This window comes from Serinus canaria, chromosome 2 (assembly GCF_022539315.1).
Source record: "Serinus canaria isolate serCan28SL12 chromosome 2, serCan2020, whole genome shotgun sequence".
NCBI classification, from domain to species: domain Eukaryota; kingdom Metazoa; phylum Chordata; class Aves; order Passeriformes; family Fringillidae; genus Serinus; species Serinus canaria.
In genome coordinates, this window is record NC_066315.1 from 121,758,836 (window position 1) to 121,775,250 (window position 16,415).

Sequence of the window (16,415 nt, forward strand, 5' to 3'; positions counted from 1 at the left end):
GCAGTTTTGGGCATCACAATCTAAGATATTAGGCTATCAGAGAGCATCCAAAGGCCACAAGGGTGGTGAGGTGTCTTGAGGGGAAGCCAAATGAGAAGCAGCTGAGGTCACTTCGTCTGTTAGCCTGGAGAAGAGGAAACTGAGGGGAGACTTTGCAAACTACAACTTTCTTGTGGGGGGAAAAGGAGGGACAGACACTGCTCTCTTCTCTGTGGTGACCAGGGATAGGAGATGAAAGAATAATCTGAAGCTGTGTCAGAGGAGGTTAGGCAGGATAGTAGAAAAAGGTTTTTCCTGCAGATGGTGGTTGGGCACTGGAAGAGGCTCCCCAGGGAAGTGGTCACTGCACCAAGCTTGACGGAGTTCAAGAAATGTTTGGACAGTGCTCTCAGGTAAACAGTGTGACTCTTGGGCATGTTCTGTGCAGGGCCAGGAGTTGGGGTTAATTTCCTTGTGGGTCCCTTCCAACTCAGCATAATCTGTGATTCTGTGATTTTGAGATTCTATGGTTCTGTGAAGTCGTCTTTATACTTGTCTTGATTGACAAGGCCTTTTTGCTTTGAGGTTTTTTTTTCTGTTCTGATCAGTTGTGGGTATAAAAAAATGTCTCTAAGATGCTGCTGGGCATGACAATGGAGACAGGACACAACAAATACTATTACTGATAATATTTCTATCTCTCATTTTTCTCTGTGCATGAGTACAGCTAAAGAATTTCGCTCTGACACATCAACAATTCTGCAGTATGGAAAGCCCCTTTACTTTTTGGGTGAGTTCGGTACAGTTTGAGGGATGTGAGTGGTTGTGTGCTAATCTTTAATTGCCATCAAGATTTTTTTAGATTTTTTAGAAAACCCAAGGAAGAATAGAAACAAGTAGAAACAACCACATGGTGTGAGTCTTGGGCTGTTCTGCACAGAGCCAAGAACAGGAGCTGATGATCCTGATATGCTCCTTCCAATTCAGCATATGCTATGATTCTGTGATTCTAGGCCTCAAGAAACAGTAAAAATTTGGTTTGGCTGAAGCTTACTGAAAACAGAGTTATATTGATTTTGGCTACTTCTGTTCAGTATGTTTAGTTGATATGAACAGGATTTTTGTTATTCAATGTCAATAATATTATTATGCTATAGTTGGAAGGTTATTAATTTTGAAAACTATTTCCCACACTAGAAAAGTTTGAACTTTATTATCCACAAGTTGCAAGAATATCTATTATTATCTTGAAGCCCGCTATATATTTTTGTTGATATTCATAGTAAGAGTTCATACTGCAAGAAACACAAGACTAAACAGAATTTAAATCCTATTGCTAAACTGAAAGTTTTTTGAAATTGTAATACCATAGAATTACAGAGTATTTGAGCTGTCGTGCCAATTATTTTGACTAAGAGGCTAGCTCCATTTTCTTAATTCTCTCTCTTCTCTTCTATCAAATATTTATACATACTGTTAGGATCCTCCTGAGCCTTCTCCCTGGTAATATCAGGGACTGGGTAGTTTCCAGGTAGTCAGTGCCCTCAACCTCTCCTCACAGGATCAATGCTCCAGTCCCTTGTTCTTCCTTGTGACTCTTTGTTGGACTCTGTCCAGTGTGTCCATGCCTGTCCTGTTCAGGGGAGCTGAATTTCCTGTGCTAACTGTATGCAGATGTCACTTCCCTCCTATTACATGTATAGCAATCCCTACATCAGCTAAAAAAAATCCTGGAAATTTAGAGTTTGCTCCAAATGCCCTCAGCATGGGGTTTAGTGTTCACTTGAGAATTTCCAAGGGTTTTCTCACAATCTTGGGTTCAAGTCATTAAGATTAGTTAAATTAATCCATAAAACAACACAGGTAAAATGGGGTAAAATGGGATAATGTAGACCTGAATAAGAATGATTAATGGAACAAATTGTCAGGAGTCGACCTGCCTACCTTTTATAGATTGTACCTTTACTGCAGCTATTGCCCCTGAAGACAAATATGAATTTACAATGACATTTTTTCCTCTTCTTCATGCTGACTAGGATTGGGTAATCTGGTGTAGGGTGTTTGAAAATAAGAAAAAGCCAAGTTTACAAATAAAAACGGGAGTTTCCTTTGGAGTGTCTCCGGACATTGTGAAAAATTATGAAATAAACTGTTGTCTTTGGCAGAGGTTAATGCTGGAGCAATATTAAAAGTAGTGTCCTCCTATGCAGAGATTTGGAATCTGTACTTGAGTGAAAATTTCTTAACATGGAACACAGTTATATATTCACAGGATAAGATTTGATCCTATTAAAAACTCTTTCTTTTTTTTGTTGGAGAGATAGAAGAAATGTTTAACTTACCTATTTTAAGTCCCAAAAGACTGAAGGTTTTGCATTGTACCAGTATTAAGTGGGTGACAGTTTTATATGTAAGAGCTTAAAATTTACATAAATAGCACAAATAGAGTAAGGAGAATGAGATAGAAAATAAAGAATGATGGCTCATCTGGATTCATAATAAGGTTATAGGTATTCTTTCACTGCTAGATTGAGGGCATCTCTTCCTGCCTTTTTTGGCCTTAGTGTTACATCTGCTGTGTTGTGGTATCACTCTGGTTCTTCAATTCCAGAAAAAAAAAATTGATATGGATTTTTTCCAAAGTTCCTATAAATGACTGCACACATCATTCACAAAGAAGTTCTGTAAATGAAGAGTTCTGGAATCCTTCTGACAAAAAATGCCCACATCTGGAATAAATCTAACTTAAATAAAGAAATAAGAACAGTTCTGTGGTTCTTACATATCTCTTTGCCTGTCATAGCTAAGCCAAAATTTGACTCTGCCCATGGTTTTACTTTTTCCTGCATCAAAAAATAATTTGCTGTGACACTGAATATTTTCTAAAGAACTAGGGAAATTTTAAGTCTGTATTTTAATGTCTGCATGCATATAAAAGATAAGATTCTTAAATATTGATAAACTAATAATAATTAAACTAATAATTTAGGGTAATTTCACTTCCCTTTTCTAGTCACACAGAACACCAAATATTAATACTTTTTATGTTTGATTATTGGTAACTGGTCATGCATTCATTATTCTGTTTCACATATATCTATATATATATATGTATATATATATATATATAGATATATAAACAGAAATAGCCATAATATAGCATTTCTTGCATTGCTGTAACCCAATTTACATGTGTTTAAAGAGATTTTGGCTCGACTACATTTAATATTAAAAGGATATAGCTGTCTTTTTTTTTCTTCTTTTTTATTCCTATATCTCTTTATAATTGATTAATGTTCATTTAGATGAATAATTTATAGCTCATATAGCTTCTGGCTTATTAATTGTTTAATTTCAGAGGAAGTAACTGAGTACTAAGGAGAAGCAAGCTGTCATTCAAAAGGACACATTAAATTTAAATACTCCATTGATGCATAGAGTAGAAGTGGTCAAAGTATTTAATATGTGCTTCTTACATCTAGTACTATACTTGTAGAGAGGAATAAAGATAGTGAGGATTAAAGGGTAGTAGGTTTTTTTTTAGCTAGATAAGGCATTTGATAGCATCTGATTTGGCAAATTTTATGATCCTGTGTTGGTTTTGTTTTTCTTTATATGCATTTGTTTTACACTTCTACTTTTGTCTCCAAGGGCAAGCCGAAAGAGGAGCAAATTGAATAAACCGTGCTCAGAGTTAATAACAAACAAGACTGAATATGTAAATGATTAAATGATGAAATTCAGCTTAAGTTGTAGATAAGCCTTTTTGCCTTTGCAATTGAAATTAATCTCAAGATATGTTTAGATCAAAGGATCAGGATGTGAATCAACATTGATTTTTGATAAGGATATGTGGTAGTCCTGCATCACTTGAGAGCCTGACACTTGCTAGACGGGACTTAATATTCATTTTAGGTAGATCAAGAAAAGAAGTAACTTGTGTTCTTTAGTGTGTCAGATTTGGATGAAACATTTTTGGAAGATTTTATTTCGGGAAAAGCTAATATCAACAACTCCCCACTATTTTTGTGTTATTTTACACATGTGTAGGTAACTTCACCTTACACATTTACAGTGTGCTTTTTCTATAAGGGTAATTAATTAAAGACAGAATCTTTCAAGGGATCTTGTGTCTTAGCTTTCTGTTTTAGTTATTTTCCTGTTCTTTGAAAGAGCTCAATTATTTATCTTTATTAGTGATGGGAAGGAAGTAAAAATAAAAGTCAAATAGCCTGCAGTTGAATTTCTTTGTTTTGACCTTGACATTTAAAAACTAGAAACTTATTCTATGCTATGGAAAACAGACAATGATCTATGTCTGTCAAAGCCAAAAATGTTTTTAATCAGATCCAAAATCCCTTTCTTTTCTTTACTAAGAATTGATAGTATGTTCTGTAAGTAGAATAAATAATCCCAAAATAATTTGCATTTTCCCCATTTTCAAAGCTGCAAGCCTTACATTCAAGAGCAGAAAGAAAAGACATTGGGAAACACGTATACACTGCTACACAAAATTGATAGAAAAAGTAAAATACCTTGCATGTCTGTTATCTTTACCAGTCTCCTATCCTTATGAGCACTGCAGGAATCTCTCTCTTACAACAAAGAAAACATATTGAGAAGGCAAATACTTTTATGTTAGTCATGGTCTCAAGCAGCAGGAGGTCTCCATATGATATGACACCTGAAGGCCCTTTAAGTTCTGAGTCTATTACTAGACACCTGTTCAACTTCTTTTCCAGAAGCATCAGGTGTATACAATGGCTGGACTAGCAGGCATGATTGGTTCTCTGCAATCATCTTTCACAGCTCTGGCTATGAAGTAGAGGAGCCAATTCTCAATAAACCCTTGCAGAGCAAGGTTCCCATAGGTCCTAGCAGCATCTCTAACAGGAGAACTCCAGGGTGCCTGCTCATTACCATACCATCCAATCTCACAGTGCTAACTTTTCCCCTCAGACCTTTCTATTAGTTGGCAGTGCCAACTAATTCTCCAATTATCAGGTGTTCTATAAAACAAGTAATTGCAGGAGGACATCCCTTGAAGATCCGACAGCCTGGAGTCCAAATGCTGGATTCTTTAACCCTTCAATTCACAATGAGAGAACCCTGGATCATTGACACTCATAGTCCATAATAAATCATTCTCAAACTGAAGACAGAATTGACTGAGACCTCAGCTATTGGGATTTCTGGGACTCTAGTAACTATAACTCGTGTTTTCTGAGGTAGGATAAACTCAAAGTCAATGATTCTCTCATTTTTTTCTTTTAGGAAACTCAAATCTTTATGACAGAATCTGTATCTTAAGATGTGCCTCACAAATAGGTATGTCTAGAAGAAACCGTAGAAAAATAGAGGTAATATAAATATGAACTGAATGTGTTTTTTAAAGGGGAATGAAGAGGTTTTTTAACATATAACCTCATATCTTCACTAATATTATGTAGTCTGAAGTGGAGAAATGCCAGAAGGTATTGAATTCAGGTATTATACATGAGAAGAAGAAATCACAGTGCAAATAAATAAATGCAATTTTGTGCTCAGAATTTCTCTATTTTTGCAGCTTTCAAGTGCCTTGCAGTGTTAAGTAAAATAATATTGTTTCCTCCTTCAAAAATGTTTGCTTCTTTCTATACATACAAGGGGCAGTGTTAGCATATATGTAATTTTAACCTTTTCATAAATGTTTTCTCAGTTGCATGCTTTGTATTCTGTCTCTTTGGTGCCAACATATTCATGTACAAATAAACAGTGGATTACCTGAGAACAGTTCTTAAAGGGAGTTCCAGAAAAATATGAAGGATTCAATTGATATAATTGTTTGAAGGGAGATTAATTTATGTGTCGAGGTTTAAGTACAAGAGAGTAGTCCAAGAAAAATGGATAATTTCACGGAAACATGGCTATTCCCTTCAGCAGTCCCCTAAATCCTCAATGTGGAAACACACAAGAACACAGAGGGTTTACTGGAAAGGTAAAATATTATGTTGAGAAGGAAGGACCAAAATAAATGGACCAAGAAACAAGAAGATCTAGTAATGTACCTGGAAAACACTACGGTGGCAAATACAATTTCTAAAGCTTTTGTTCTTACAGAGACACCAAATTTTATTATTATAATTGGTATGTTATGATGCTACTTAGGAGAAAAATTATGCCAAAATTTAAATTTGTTTCAGTTTAACCAATGCTGCGCATAAATGCAAAAAAAAAAAAAAAAACAAACCAAAAAACTGCAGTTACCTTTTAAGCTTCCTGCATTAGTACAAGTTGGTTTTAAGCTGTTTTTCAAATACTAGCTACTTAGGGAAGGGTGGCAGGTAAAGGGTGGAAAAAAGTGTGAGTCCTCCTGGGTATGTCTTCTGTTGTGAACAAGCAGTGTTGGGTACAATTGCCCAGCTGTCCTTGGAGCTTGGAGGTTAACTAACAGCTTCTTGTAGTTAGATCCCTACTGTTTACAAGTTAATTGGTCCACCCTGCCACATTTGTACAGACATCATGCTTCCCTGGAAAGCCAGTTCAAACTGCCTGACATTAGACAGCATTTTCACAGGGGAAAACCAGGCATTTTGTTAAAGATCAAGAGACTATAACCTTAGAGAAGTGGGCCCTAAAAGTATAGTCTTGAACATTTCCTGCCTGTTTGTGTTTCCTTGCTACGATGTGAATGAAATAATAATTCTCTTAAGAAGGGAAATGCAATTTGTGATGGCAGTTTGCACCTGGCTCTAAGTCAAAGTGTTAGATAACAGTTTACATGGATATCTGGAGTCTGTCACAGTGTGGGGTAGTGAAGGGCTTTCTTACAGGACAATAGATTTGATTTGTCAGTTAATGTACCACTGAAATGGACAGGAGATCCCTACTCAGTGTTAACTCAGAGACAGTTCTTTGTCAGTGCAGCATCCAAGTTGTATGGTCAGTAGAGCTTAGATGATGTAGAGAGACACCTGTAAAAATGTGAAAAAATTCAGACCTAGCCTGTTTTTTCAACCATAGCTGAGAACTCAGATTCTTTTCTTTTTATTAAAGCAAAAAAAATTCTTTAATCTAGCAAGCACATACAGCCCTGATATCTATACTTCTCTCTATAGAATCCCTTTGGTTTTTTTAAAAATTCAAAATTTTATATCTAAATTATTTGATTTGTTTATTTCCCACCAGGAAAGTTGACACACCTCTTCCCTTCTCTTTTAGTACCATATTAGTTGTGATGTACAAGTCTTTCCTTTAGTTTTTCACTTTGATAATTATGGCTGTAAAGAAACTTTTTCCTTTTTTTCCTCTTTAAATAACACCATGCCATTTCACAGTTATTGCTATATTATCACTATTTTAACAGTTCTTTTTAAATTCTGTGGGAAATCTCTGAAATCAATGAGAAAATATAGATTTTCACAAAAGGTACCTAGAAGAACCTGGTATAATAGATATCCTTTTTCTGTTTAAGAGATGTGAAAAATGTAGCTTGACTTACTGGATAGTCGAAGAAAAATACAGAAAGTGACCAACAGAAGAATGAGAGATTGCAGACTCCCTCTTTGTGATTTTTCATTGTGCCAGTCTTGATGTAGTTTGCAATTTCATGCTTGAGATTTGTAGTTAACACTAGAATTTTTCTCAGGAAATTCAAACTATGTTCCCCAATGATGCAGAAGAGAAATAAGATAAAATTACTCAGAATGAAATCCATTCTCTTTTTTTTTTTTCCTTCCCTTACTTAAACAGAAAGTAGCCCTTTTTCTGGGTTGATTTGGAAAGGTGCTTGCTCTCTCCCCACCTCAAAAATAAGTTTATTTGAGATTTTTTTCCTAAAATGAAATGAGACTTGTGCCACTGCTCAGATATTGTATGGTATACCAGCACAGTATAAATTGTTGGAAAATCAGATTTATTCCTTTATTACACTTGAGAAAGGAAATAAGAACCTTGATTTTCTACCACTTGTGATTGAAGGCCAAAGAAGCATTAGAAGCATTTTGTATATTTTCTAAATGCTCTTTTACATTTCTTGAGGTTTCCCACTGCTTGCAATAATGCTACTGCTTAGATGAAACTTTTTCCTTAAGTCCACTTTCAACCATCCTTCCAAACTGATTAACTTTGCCCTAAGTAAGACATTAAATATTGTGTAGAAAGTAGTAAAGATAGAAGAGTCACAATTTGTATTGAAACTGTTTTCAGGTTTCTGACTAGCAGCTGCCATTCTCATCACTAGGACATTAATCCAGCTGGATGGGATATCAGTCTACTATATTAGACCTTTTATACCTTTACAAATAGATCCCCTGGTAGCAGATAAGGATTCTTAAGTTCAAAATAAACTGGTTTCTGTGGTCTTATAAAAGCACTAAAGAAGAATTTTCTATCATCTTAGATCCTTTCACTCTTTCCTTGATAAGTTTATTCCACATCCCTTTTTTACGCAATGACTAGATGCTGTTAAATTATTAGATTTATTCCAGAACTCAGCAGTCAGATTTCTTAATTTGTCCATGCATTTTCAGATGTCAATTATTTACTATAATTTTATAATAGATCACTGATTACTATTATTTTTTTACTGTGTACAGGAATGGGTACAAATGAGAAACTAAAAAGTCAGGATTATCCTAATTTTATGTTAATCAAAGTTATGAAAACCCTAAGATTATTTTTGCTCTATACAAGGCATGGTATTTTTTGTTAGCTTTTATTTTGTTTGTTTGTTTCATTGGTTTATAGAGTTTTAAGAAAAATGTATAAATGGTTAGTATCAAAGCATTTTTGCCCCTATTTTTGAAAGATTATCCACTTATGTATTGCATACACACATAATTTTGTGTGTTTGTTGTTCTGACTTGCTGGCCAGATGCAAAAGAAGACGACAAAAAAACTAGTATGAACTTCATGCAAATAGAGCTACAACAAATGTGTTTTATTATAGTCATATATCAGAAGTCTGCCTCTTTATAAAAGAAAACTTGGACAATATGTAGCTCCTCTAAGTGTATCTTTTGAAAAGATAATTTTAAATAATTTTTAAACTTCTATTTGTTTTCTGCTGTTAGGTTCTAGTTTGAGTAGCTCTCCAGAGAAAGAATCAGGCTTGTTTGTTCAGTTCTGTGTCAAGATTAAAAAGAACATAAATACTAAAATGAAATAATAACTGAAGTAGTCTGGCCACCTCCTATTTTTTTTTTTTCTGATTATTTTGTACCTCATCTCACCTTTATATATTAATAAAATTAAAGTAAAAATGTCAGCTCCTGCTTTGGGCTTAATTTGGCCTTTATAAACTACCTTGACTTTTGAAATTTGTCAGTATGATTAAAAATTAGGTATAATTTTAAAAACAATATTAAATATTTTTTCTCTAGGCTGCTGTTTTCTTTTTACTCCTGAAGGTAACGTAAGAGGGATGTTGTGGTGCTTGTTTAGATTGCATTTATGAAAAAGAATTGCTTTTTATTCTTAGAGCAAACTTCCTTCTAAGCAACTGAAAAATACCAAGAATTTAAAAGAAATGGAGTGTGTGCTTAAGTCTGTTGCATACAGTTTCATCCGTGCTCATAGATTACAGAGGTAGTTTAATCATCCATAAGAAATTACCAGCGTCCCTGTTCGTGAAGCATGACATTTCAATTGCACAGCCAATAAAAGAATTACATGAAGAGGGCTGAAATGATTTACTGTATGGAAAGCCACAGGACCAAGGTTACCATGGTGAGCTACCTTTCAGTGTGTACAAGGTCAAGTGAGAGTGACCTGTCAGTGGACAACCTTCAGTGCTAACATAGTAATATATTGCACCAACAGCGGTTTGTTGATCAGCTTCTTAAATAATTGCAAACATTCAAATGTTTGATACTTTTTCATTGCTGAATGTTTTACATGTGGACAACAAGGAATAAAGAAATATTCACTTTATGTTTTGGCAGTAGCAGTTGAACAGCATGAGATGAAGATCCGCGTTTAGCAAATTTTTATGAATCGTAATTGTATGCAGTAATATTTCTTTGGGTATGTTCAGAGGGTAAAAAAAGCTTACCAAGGCTTTTCAGATATTTAATCTAGTCTGTATGAGATGCTATTTGCTGCCTTTCATATTTTCTGACTCTGCAATATTGTATATTGCAGAATTCTTCTTTCAGTTCTGATGGGGCTGGAGATAGGGAAGCAGGGAGGATTGCGAATAGTCTGTGTACAAATATTGTCAAAGAAAATATACAATTATAATTAAAATGCTCAGGAAAAAATGTCTGAAAATGGGAAGTTCATCTAATGGTTCTCTGAAAAATATTTTGTTGATGCATAAAATGAGAACTATACTAATAAATGTCTCCTGCATTACATATGCTGTAAGAAAATGAAACCCTTTGGGTTATGAATCTTGGATTTAAAGAGGCAGTCATCAAATATTTAATATGAAAATGCAGTAACACATGCTAGCTGTCATGTGTAAGTTTGGTGAATGTTATGACAAGGTTTTTAAAACATTCATACTCAGAGTATTTTTATAAAAATGTTCATTAATTCAAACAGACATTTATATCTGGCAACCTGCATTACAATCGAGATTTCTAAATGCATGAGAATCTTGGTAAAGCCAAGAAAATATGGGTGAAATATATAGCAATCATGTTTAAATTATACATTATAAGGCATACCTATCGGTATGTTGTCATATTATGCATTAAATTTAGTGCATAAATCAGGTTGTTATAATTCTGATGTCACCAAAAGGCACAAAATATGACAAACAGGACTAGGCATGTAGATATTATCGTACTCAATAATTCAATGAGCATTTGTTTTATGTAAATAAACTCCTGTTAATAAAAATTACCCTCATTTATTTTACCACTTCCAAGCGATAATTAAAAAAATGTCCACTTTCTTGAAAACCATTATAAAATGTGAATAATGCATTTGTTTAATATCTTTATAAACAAGATCTTACCATCAGATTAGTTCTAGAAATGAAAGTGTTATTGATTTCTATAATAATTTCATAATACTGTTACATTGCAGTGCTGAAACTGCTAATCTTGTTTTTGTGGAGAACTCTATGCATTTAAAGCAGTGCTTGAACTCTCACATACAGCTTATAAACAATATTAATTTTATACAGGCTATGTTGTTGAATCTGCAGAAAAAGTACCTTTCAAAACAAGGAGAATGGAAGAGGGAGTTTTTTTTTAACTGCAGCTTTTAATATAATGTACACAAGTATCTGGTAAAAAAATGTTGTTATACATGGGGTTTTTCAGTAAATTCAAGCATATTGGGTTGTAATATGCCAAAATGTTAAAATGATTTCAGTCTTCTTGATTGCATTTGATATATGTACCAACCTGAGAAAAGTTTAGAGTTGTGATCCTAATAAATACCTGACATATTATGATTATGAGGCATCTATAGTAGAGGGTACTATACATCACCTGACTTTTCATCCACTTTCACATAAAAAAAAAAGAAAAAAAGAAATAAAAGAAAAAAAAAAGACAGGTGACTTATTATTCTCTGCCTTTAATTCCAGAATAACATGATTAATTGGAATTTTTTTTATATTTTTTTTTTCTCCTTATAATAATTAGTAGGTGCAGACTTCCTTAAGACACAAGGATCTTAGCAGAACAGCAAAAGACAGAAATGAATATATGTGTGGAAAAAGATTCAAGTCAAGATCTACCTCATGCTAAGGAGATTAAAACAGAGCTGAAAAGATTTCTCTAAGGGCTCTTAATCAAGTTAGTGAGCCAAATCATGGCAAACCTGTGGACATCTTGATAAGAAAAAGCACACAGGGTAGGCAAAATTCTTGAATCTAACCTGCTTCTACCCTTCATCACTAGATCCAACAATCCTGATCCTGATGCCTCTTGGCAGGAAATAAAAGACTTTTTATCTTCTGATCTTTATAAAAAGTAGCTAAATAAGTACTTTAAGGTACCAGGCTTAGCTGAAGTTGAGTATGCTGCTGTGAATGGTTGTCCCAGCTGAGCATCATGTCAGAGCACTTCTGTTCAGCTGATTGTTAGTGAGTGGCAGGCTGCTAGAGCCACTTCTTAGCTCTGTAAAGTGGCAGAAATCAAAGGAGGCCTTGTTGCTGTGCACAGAGAAACAGCAAATTATCCCAAAGTGCTTTTTCCAGCTGCCTTGGAATGTTATGGGAGCAAATATTGAAAACTGTGGGGTGTGTACTCACTGGTACTCTTCCATTTGCTTGTAGGACACTTCACTCAGAATTTCCATACTTTACAAAGGAGAGACAGTTAGACTGCCAACTGTATCCTAGCCAGTAAAATATTATTTGAATTCATGGTGAATTTTTTTCAGATGTCAAACTTCCAACTGAAACACTGAATATACTACAAAATTTTAGTATACCCCATTAGAGAGATTTTGCCTTTTGATTCCATTCTCCATCACTTTAAAATATACAAAGGTATTAAAGGTCAGATGAACAGATAATGATAAAAGAACATCAAAGTCACTGAATACTCTTGTTTTCCTCTCTGTACAACAGCACTCTAAATAATCAATTTAGGTTTCTATATTAAACTGCAAAAGTTGTGATACTTAGTAGATAACATTTCACTGGGATGGTTTTTTTGGCCACTGAATTATTTAGAAGATTATATGAAGGTGAAGCCTTGTCTATTGGAAGGGAATGTTCACTTTGCATGAATAATTACTGGCAGCAGTGTAATGCAGAACAGATTACTACCTATAGATTCCTTTTTACCATTTGAAAGCAATCCAAAATGCAACTGATAATATTCAGAACTATTCCTGTTTTTATAAAAGAATTTCTCAGCCATTAAATATTTGTGAGGCCATTAAAATACACATTGGTGTCCTGTTCCATAAGGGAATTCTGGGCATACTTCTCTAGAAGGACTGCTGTTTTTAAAACTGATCTTCCTTTTCTACAATCCCTAGGATTTGGCTCCCCTTTCAAGAGTATGAAAAGAATACAACTTTAATTTAGTTCTTAGTATTTCTTATAATTTACTTCACAATTTGACTGTCAGTGTAGTAGAATCTGTGATTTTTTTAATCTGACAAAATATCTTTCTGTGGATTTGTTTTGTCCAGTGAATACTTTCATCATGGTTTTGGTGGGTTATAGTTAGTTTTCTTTGTAGTAACTCGTGTGGGCCTGTGTTTTGGATTTGTGCTGAAAACAGTGTGGATAATGCAGAGATATTTCATTATTGCTGAGCAGTCCTTGCACAGCGACAAGGTATTTTCTGCTTCTTAGCCCACCCCACCAGTGAACACACTGGGGCTGTGTAAGGAGCTGGGAGGGGACACAGCCAGGACAGGTGACACCAGCTGACCAGAGGGGGATCCCACACCATATGCCATCATCATGCTTAGCCTATAAATCTGAGGGAAGAGGAAGAAGAAGAAGGAAGAGGAGGAGTCTTTTTGGTAATAGAATTACATTTAATACTTAAGTGTAAACAAATCTTTACCTGTTGATGGAAAAGGAAACCAAACATGGAATAGGCAGTAACCTTTGTTCCGCAGGAGACAGTATAAGAACAAATCAAAATAAGGACTAAATATAAAAACCACGAGTTTATAAAAGCAGAATTTTCAATTGGACATAAATTCTTGTTTCTTCTCCTTTCAGCTGTATAAGTCGAATTCATACCTGTATGGAGAAAGAAATGTAAGAGAAAGAAGAATCATTGTACACTAAGGATCTTGTGCAGCCTATTACAAGTACAGCTACATGTACAGCAGAACTGAGCCTCTGGAGCTATATGCAGCTTTGAACATGGGAAAAAAGATAGTTACAACTATTTAATATTGATATATTTAAATTAAAATTACATATGAATATTCTAAACACTTTATTGTTCTATTAAGAAAAACTTTTGGGAAGTGTTAATTTTCCAGAGGCATTTTCTCTGTCATAATCCTTCTGTCTTTTGTGATCTATGTTTTTCTATGATTTCATTTTTTTACTGCAGATCTGCTGAATTGGCATTGCTAGTTCATATAGCAATAATACTGCATGCAAAGATTTGGCAAAGTCTACTGAATAAGTATTTTTGAAGAAATGTGTATGAACTTTATAAAGTATAAAGTATAAAGTATATTTAGTGGACAGATGTTGCATTCTATAGCAGTGTCTAATGCTCACCATCACGGTCATTAATTGTGAATGTTGTTGTCATTTTCATTATGAAGAAGATACTTTATAAAAAAAGCCCTGAAACAACAAGAAAAGTCCAGAGGGAGTTTCTCATTTTGAATTCTTTTCCTTGGAAAACTGCAGGTGCACGATCATAACTTGACAATGCTGCATTATGGATTAGCTAGCGAAGGCTATTGTACAGTGAGTTCTGCAGACATCTCATTGACTGCCTTGAAGTCCAAGCATATAATCTCTGTGACACCAGCACTGCTGCCAAGCTTTTATTTAAGTGGTGTAGCTAACCAAGTCTTTGAAAGGATTTGTTTTAAAAATACTGAGAGACATGGACATTCAATTCTGCAAAAAGTAATTTTATAAATAGGATTTGTGGTTCCTAAGGCTATAAAGAAAATGATAAAATTGCACTGATTAATGTTTGGTACTGTATAAACTAAAATAAGAATAATCTACACAATAAATTATTGGGATACATGAACTAGTATTATCTAGTTTTATGTTTTGGGGGTGGAAGGTTGCTTAAGTTGAGAAGAAAAAATTCTAGAAAAGTATTTAAATCTAAATATAAACTCAACATCTATTTCAATGCAGATTTTGCATTTTCAAGGATGCTTGTGTGCATAGAGTTTTGCTGGCCCAGATATTGTAGATAGATGAAGTCTGTATCTTTCCAACTCTCTGTTAGCACAACTCAAACATATGACATTGCAACAGTAATATCATGCAAAGGACTTCTGATTAAGTTCCTGGCTACAAGAGCTGAATCAAGTAAGGGAAAAGCAGTATACAAATTACTTATTCCACTTAGAGAGTTCTGGCAACTGGCTTTGCTAAGACAGTGTTTCTCTCTTAAAAAGAAAAAAAGATAAAGTTTGGAGAAGAAAATTTCAGATGGAAGGAGTTTGAAACCATGAATTGAGAAAGATAAGAAGATTGTAAAATAACAGAGGAGAAGGTGCTTGTCTGACCAATATGGATGTAAAGAAGACGTGAGTTTGGAGTAGAAGGAGAAGGGAAGAAAACTACAGCCTAAAGAAAATGGAGCTTTACATAGACCCTTGAATGGCTGCAATATATTATGTCCCTGCTACAGTACCTTTTTTACTGTCACTTTCTATCTACTTTGTATCCCTTCTTTGTCCAACTTTTCCACACCCTCTTACCATAAATGTCAGTTTTCCTTAAGTGTATTTTTTAACTTCCAAATTCCATCCGAATCTCTGTGTTTACATATCTGTCTTTCAAGTGTGAATGCTACTTCTTTTTCTAGCCTTGTCTTCAACCTCTTGTTTTTATTAGTACTTACTTTGCAACCTAGGTGACCTTGTTTTTCATCACATTATTTCTACACCTAATGCTTTGGTTGCACCTTTATATAGATATTCACAGCTCTACCTATATGCATTCATATAGAGAGGAAAAACAGTCAGTGAAAAGTTCATCAAAAGCAAAGATTGAAATTCCTGAGTGTAGTAGAATGGAAATTTTAAAGGCTTTATTTATTTATTTATTATTCATTCAATTTAATTATGGCATTTTTCTGTGCTTTTTTACACTCTTGCTACAGAAAAAAAAAACAAACCAAACAACGAAATTACAAAATTCCTCATGTTTGTGTCTTACTCTATTGACTTCTGTTTTTTTATCACAGAATCACAGAATGGGAAGGTTTTATGATGTTAATATTGCTTTTGATAATTTATGATTATTGATTCATTTCACATCTTTTCTTGGATTGTGAACAGAGGGGTTTGAAGTTTTTGAAGTTTAGCATTAAACAGTAGTAGATCAGGATTTATTTTTTGTGGACAGGTCCAGTTGCAGAAATTGAATCAATATGTAAACTAGGTCCTTTTTAATTTCATATTAGTTGAGCTTCTTGGTATTTTGGGATTCATTCCTTTATTAGCAGCAACATTCAGAAGATGAAAATGTATTGAAGAACAGTAGAGGTTAACATAGAGAACATCTCATATACTATAGCTCTTTTCTTTGAGATTTGTTTCAACCTGCACATATGTACATTCAAGAATCTGTAGATTTTGGAAAGCACACCTGGATTTACAGCTTATCTTTTGAATCCCTGCTCCTTTCTTAAAAATGTTTACTTGAATTACCTTGCTGGCCCTGTGTCCTTAAGCAGTTCAGATATGATTACCCACGGTGACACGCTTGCTGCATTGCCTTACACAGAGTGACTTTCAGCCTAAGAAACATTTGTAAGACTTCTACCACCCAAACCAAAATGATCAATTGTTTTATACAGGTCCAGTTTTCA

At 34.3% G+C, this 16,415-nt stretch overlaps 1 long non-coding RNA gene across 1 annotated transcript; it reads left to right on the top strand.

Moving 5' to 3' along the window:
• Positions 1–688: 688 nt before the first annotated feature.
• On the top strand, positions 689–13,755 carry LOC108961677 (uncharacterized). Its single transcript, XR_001990029.3, has 3 exons — positions 689–769; positions 5,254–5,307; positions 13,610–13,755. It is a non-coding gene; the product is annotated as an uncharacterized LOC108961677 (long non-coding RNA).
• The last annotated feature ends 2,660 nt before the right edge of the window (positions 13,756–16,415 follow it).